Genomic DNA, 5857 nt, shown 5'->3' with positions numbered 1-5857 from the left:
TTGTTAACGACGATTGTCTTAAGCTTGTGGTAAGTCGCCATGTTCAAATTTAGATTTTTTACTTTCATCGGTTTGAATCGGAGCTACGCTAATTCAATAGTTTGCTAAAAAAAATGTATGTCAAGATATTACTTAAGTATTACTAGTCATTATACAAATCAAAACGAATGGACATTTTATTAACTTATTTGTACATAATGCAGTTTAACGCATTAAAAAACAACCTTCTCTTACAATGTATTTATTTAAAAACGAGCAGTTATTTATTGTGACATGGACACAATGCGGGAATCCAATTTTAATCATATTTTTAATCTATTTAATTTAAAATACATGCTCTTCGCCTCAAATTAGTAATGGCTTACCCCTGTACATCATATTTTTCCTTTATCAATAGATCGTAGATTTCCTTTATCGTGCCAGTCATCTATCTAACACTTTTCAGGGGAAAGATTTCATCTATCTAACTTCTTTCTTGTGATTTAGAAATGACAGACAGACAGACAGTCGGACAGACGACAGTGGGAATTCACAGCTATACAATTTTTTTCAAATTGCAGCACAAAAATATAATATTTTGAAAATATATATCTAAATAATAAAAAGGCATGTAAAAATTTTTAATAGAAAAAGTTAACCATCATCAACCAGCGAACACCTTTTTTTTACATGTGAGCCATTTTATACAGACATATATATATATGCATTATAGTCCTCTCACATATCTTTATATTCAATTATTTTCCTAGAACATACTTTTACTAGGAAGTACTTATTTCCAGAACGAACTTGATTTTCGTTTTTTTTCAATATGTGTAGCCGAAATATGTATGATATCAATAAGTAAGAAAATATCGAAATTAAATTGTATATGCTTTTACGCTAGATACGTAGATGATATATTATTAATATTTGATTTAAGAAATTATAGCTAAAAAATAGAATATGCCAACACAATAAACCATAATATACATAATATACAGTTTATGTATGAAGTGTCACGATTAGAAGGAATAGTAAACATTACACTTTCGTAAGTACGAAAAACATTGTAACGTTAAAAAAATCAATTAATTATAAATCTTATTTTCCCGTAGATATAAAACGGAATACTTTTCTGATGAAATTATGAAAAATTCTAACAAGAACTACACTTTGTAAAGAAAAAGAACTTTTTAAAAATATATATATGAAACAGTGATTTTGGAAAGACTATAAGTAAAGGGCATTATAATTATTTGACCAACAGCTTTAATGTAAAGAATGGATAAACAACTAGTCGGTATGTTCTTTCCCTATATAAATTGTTTATACGAAAAATATGAAAACAAATTTAATGATATTTCTGTACATATTATTGCTTCCCTAAAAATTTGGTTATCTAGTGCAATAAAGTTTGTTTTTAATAAAGTAGAAAATAAAAAAGATGTCGCGGGGGTTGTATATAAACTTTAATGCACGTGCTTTCAACGAAACTGTTACATAATAGAAACAAACTGGACACTGGAGAAGAGACTAAAGGAAGATGCATCCGCTATACGTCTAAAGTACAAAGAATTTTTTTGGTATCAACAATGCAGTAAATTTAACTGTAAAATTGATAGAAATAATATAAATGTACTGTGTAAAGAAAGTAATATAATTAAACGTCGCTTAAAAGAACACTACGGCAAAATGAAATATGTAAATACTATAAATTTAATTACAGGAATGTCGATTGATGCATGCTGAAATAATATTGTAAAGTATAATAGTACTGATGTAAAACAAGTATCACTTCGGGTCCGCCAGTGGCCAAGTGGTTCCGTTCCCTGAACACTGGCATTTAGTCGTGGTTTCGCGCCTCGCCAGGCTGCACACTCCATATAAAACCAATAAGATAGAGAAGTATCCCTTTCCACTGATGAGGCCGAATCACTTTAGAACTCTATGCGTACTGACACACTTCTGTAGTTTCACTTATATATAGACTATACTTGTGTATGTATTTAAAAGCGAATGAAGTCGCATTTTCGATTGATCAAGTATATATCTACATCAAATCACGTTCGAAATTTAGACTTGTGTATGTGCAGAAAAGTATAAAAATTTGAATATGCTTTGAATTTATGGAACAATTTACGATTTTTGACCTAGTGATTTTCTTATTATTTGGTGTTCTATTATCAAAATCGTTTGTGTTGTACAATAATTTGTAACCTAAATCAATTGTCTAAACGTCTATATTTTATAATAGTATAAATCTTAAACTGTATTTATAACGTTTACATTTATTAAAACTTTGATATTTGACTATACAAAAAATTGGCCCAAGTTTTTTGTATAGTCATTACAGTGTTAATAAGAATTTTGAAGTTCTTCATATGTGAGGATTTTTGGGTACGTCTTTGTAAAAATTAAAATACTTTTATTATCAGGAGTGAAATGTAGGGTATACGTAATATTTCAGAGTTCAAATAACTTTAAGCATAAAAGTTTATATCAATATATGTCCAAGACAGCATAGTTTTAAAGTTATAGATTGTTTAATATGTAAGCGGAGCACTCATCAACGGTGTGGACTTTATCGTTCTTTTATTTAGGAACTTTTATACTTAAAATTATTTAAAATATTAATCATTTAAATCAAGTATGATTAAACAATAAAATATTGAAAATGTAACATTATATTGAATATGACATCAGAAATTTTATTTTATTTAAACTGTGTTACAGAATATTTTTATCGTCGATTATCGTCTATATGAAATAATTCATAAATTTTCACTAATCTGTTTTAACGCCCACACTTGAATTATTACGAAGTTGACAAACTGAAAAAGAAAATATTCATATGTGTTAAATAGAATCTTTTAAGGGAATTAATTGAAAATTTTTATAAACATACAAAACTTTCTAGTAATATTTTTTTCAAAACACAATTGTGAGCTCGCGGATTTTTACGAGCTTCTTAAAAATCTAAATTTTCTGTTAATTATCTTCGTAAAAAAACCCTAAGAATTTGAACTAGATCTGATTTCACCGATTGTAATAACAACTAGCTAGGAAAGTTTACACTTAAGTGTGAAGAATGCACCGTCATCGTCAACAACAGTCGATGACGTGTCAGCTCTCTCGCGACAAGGATATAAAAAGGGAGACCACCGGAAGCTCAGGAGTTCGCTCACGGAGGTTATATTGGGTCATAGTGATTTCACGTCTCCCGCATCGGTAGAAGACATCGACCAAGTCCAACACTGGCATAAAGAACTGTTGTCGCAACATATAGTACTTCGAGGTAATTATTTTGAACCAGCGAACTCTCTCTCTACGCATATAGGAATAGTTGTTAGTAAACCCTTTAGAGAAAGGATAGATTGTATAATTGCCATAAGCGTACTTATGTTATTTGCATTTATTCTTAGATGTAGCCACCCTATTGTAACCTTTTGTATTGCTTAGTTACTTGTATAATAAATGCTTGTTTAGTTTTAAACCTGTCTCCTGTCAATTAAAGACGCCTGCCGACTTGCTCATCTCCCTCGCCACTCGATAAAAAGCCATTTTAAGACTCCGAGATCGGGTTTCATCAGCCCGTGCAGAGTAAGGGGTCATTTGGGGATTAACCCGTGACCCACTGCTAATCTCACACAATCTATAAATGTTATAAGCCAATGCTGAAAGATTCATTAATACGGTTATCGTTAAAATCAATGAAATAAATGTTAAAATTTAAATAAATACGAACGGAGCAATGATTATTTCAAATGTTACATTATAAATGTGAAAGAGGATATTTTAACACTTTCTTCCCCTGTGAGCAATAAGAGGGCCTCTTTCTGCAAGCTCATTATGGGTTTGGCCAGGCCCCCAATGATGTGGCTGGGTGGTGAAGGATTTTCAGGAAGTTTTCTTTCGGACCACTCCCGAAAAATTCTTGGGAATTTATCGATCCGTCCAGTTTAGTCCCTGGTGCCCCAGAGCGGTAGGCTGCCACCTTCATCGGTTTGCCATTCGGCGGTCGATATGAATGTTTAAATTCCTGTAACATCACTTTCAGGCTCATTTTTTCTCTTGAGTGAACTTTAATTATTAAATGGATCGTCGATTTATAATGTAATAAAAAATATGCATCATACAATAAATGCTCCAAACCAAGTTTGTTTGACACAAGAAAACTCTATCCGTTCATCGAAGATGGCACTACTAACGGTTTCTTTATTCATACGCTGCAACAGGATGCATGGTAATATGTCAAGAGATGATGTCTACCAGGAGGACTTTTATAGTTAACTGAAGTGGCTCCTATTTATGTGTCACTAACGTAAAAAACCCGGAAAACTTCAAGAGACAAGCCCGTTGACATGGCGTCAACCGTTTACGAGTTACCAATGAGAAGTGGTTTTCTTTCTCTAAGGCCATATGTTAGAGCTGCTGTCGATAAAAATGAAGTCAACTTCATTTTTTAAAACGATATCCCAATTTTTATTGCATATTCTAATTCGGTATAAAAATATAATATACATTTATAAATAGTATTTTAGAGTGATGTAATTATCAGAAATTAAAAGTGTTTAATGGTGAGTATAGATTATAGACGGTTTTTGAATTATTTTCGATAAATTTCAAATGTTAGATTATGTTTTACGGTTAACTAAAAGTTGACACAGTATTTACTTATAGGGAAATTAAAACTTTTACGAATTCTTGTAAATTTTACATTCATTCATTTCCTGATAGAAAAATACTCCAGTGTTATGACTTTTCATTGCATTATTAATTTAATCGTGATGTTTCTAAATTAAATCTAAGTTTCAAACACATTTTGCAAGAAATCAAAATGCGTAAATTGATAATTTCGCTGCAAAATTCTTCACTTTATTCTCAGAAATCTTGTATAAAAATTTTTGGTAGTTGAAAGTATTTGCATGGTAAACTGGAGGGGCAATGTTGCGTTAGTGGAGTCGCATTTAATAAAGCTTTTACTCGTTATAAACATTTAAAATGTATTATGTAAAACTCACAAGATTAAAATGTTGCTATTTTATAAAAACTACTGATATAATTTTTTTTAGCAAAATCTCATAATATATGGCGAAACAGTCGATTTTAATTTTGTGCTGAAATGACCTAGTGTTTTGCCGGAAAAGTTACACAACTCGTTGCTGGATTTTTATATATTTGGCATGATAACGTTAGAGCAATAGTAATTCTATACAAGTTCTGCAAATTTGCTTCTAGTTGATTGCTTATAATTTTAGCTATAAACAATAAAAGCGCAGGGAAAGTGATAAATTTCTTATTTTACAAGAATATATTCAAACACATAATTGTTTCATAGAAGTAAGATTAAATTAAAGTAAGAGGTTTCAACATGAAGACGAATAAGAATATTTTAACACAGAAATAATTATGAATATAAAACAATCAGTTATTAAATGTTGACGAACAATTATTTTATTATGACATCGTCACAATGCCGGGCTTCAATTTTTAATCACATCTATAATATAATCAAGACGGGTTGATAATAATAATGATAATAATAATAAGTGCAGAGCCCAAACGGTTAGGAGTTGGAAGCTGAAATTTGGTACACAGATAGGGTACGTCACGAAAACGCACACTAAGAAGGGATTTTTCGAAATTCCTCCCGGTGGGGGAGAAAGACAGGATTAAGGCTTAACACTTCCATCAACAATGGAAGTGTTAAGTAACAATGGCGGTGTTAGGTAACAATGGAAGTGCTAAGTAACAATGGAAGTGTTAAGTAACAATGGAAGTTTTAAGTAACAATGGAAGTGTCAACAATGGAAATCTTACGTAACAATGGAATTGTTAAGAGAAAGCGACGTGCGATACGCAGATGCAGTTTTTT

General features: G+C 31.1%; 1 long non-coding RNA gene across 1 annotated transcript in view; it reads right to left on the bottom strand.

The window, feature by feature from the left end:
- Positions 1 to 2675: 2675 nt before the first annotated feature.
- The window catches only part of LOC111622268, a 15039-nt gene continuing 11857 nt past the window's right edge, over positions 2676 to 5857 (bottom strand). Inside the window, exon 3 of the long non-coding RNA XR_002756232.1 lies at positions 2676 to 2813. This is a non-coding gene — a long non-coding RNA (uncharacterized LOC111622268). The remainder of the gene's footprint in view (positions 2814 to 5857) is intronic.

This window comes from Centruroides sculpturatus, unplaced genomic scaffold, assembly GCF_000671375.1.
Source record: "Centruroides sculpturatus isolate CEXI.00-Female unplaced genomic scaffold, Cexi_2.0 scaffold300, whole genome shotgun sequence".
Taxonomy (NCBI): domain Eukaryota; kingdom Metazoa; phylum Arthropoda; class Arachnida; order Scorpiones; family Buthidae; genus Centruroides; species Centruroides sculpturatus.
The sequence above is the reverse complement of the archived record's forward strand: the minus strand, read 5'-3'. Positions and strand labels throughout refer to the sequence as shown.